This window comes from Rhincodon typus, unplaced genomic scaffold (genome assembly GCF_021869965.1).
Source record: "Rhincodon typus isolate 14 unplaced genomic scaffold, sRhiTyp1.1 hic_rhity00000087, whole genome shotgun sequence".
NCBI lineage: Eukaryota > Metazoa > Chordata > Chondrichthyes > Orectolobiformes > Rhincodontidae > Rhincodon > Rhincodon typus.
Genome location: NW_025965725.1, coordinates 76984 through 77857, shown reverse-complemented (window position 1 = coordinate 77857; position 874 = coordinate 76984).

The following is an 874-nucleotide window of genomic DNA, read 5'->3' as shown; positions in this document are numbered from 1 at the left end:
TTCCGTACCTACACCGGCCCTAAACCCCACCTCTTCCTCCGTTACATTGATGACTGTATCGGCGCCGCCTCGTGCTCCCACGAGGAGCTCGAACAGTTCATACACTTCACTAACACCTTCCACCCCAACCTTAAGTTTACCTGGACCATCTCTAACACCTCTCTCCCCTTCCTGGACCTCTCTGTCTCCATATCGGGCAACCACCTAGAAACCGATATTCATTTCAAGCCCACCGACTCCCACAGCTACCTAGAATACTCCTCCTCCCACCCACCTTCCTGCAAAAATGCTATCCCCTATTCCCAATTCCTTCGCCTCCACCGCATCTGCTCCCAGGATGAGGCATTCCACTCCCGTACATCTCAGTTGTCCTTGTTTTTCAAGGACCGTAACTTCCGCCCCCCTCAGTGGTTGAGAACGCCCTCAACCGTGTCTCCCACATCTCCCGCACCTCATCCCTCACACCCCGTCCACGCAATAAGAACCAAAAAAGAATCCCCCTCGTCCTCACGTACCACCCCACCAACCTCCGGATCCAACGCATCATCCTCCGACACTTCCGCCATCTGCAATCCGACCCCACCACCAAAGACATCTTTCCCTCCCCACCCTTATCTGCTTTCCGGAGGGACCACTCTCTCCGTGACTCCCTTGTCCGCTCCACACTCCCCTCCAGCTCCACCACACCCGGCACTTTTCCCTGCAACCGCAGGAAGTGCTACACCTGCCCCTACACCTCCTCCCTCACCCCCATCCCAGGCCCCAAGAAGACTTTCCACATCAAGCAGATGTTCACCTGCACATCTGCCAATGTGGTATACTGCATCCGCTGTACCCGGTGTGGCTTCCTCTACATCGGGGAAACCAAGCGGAG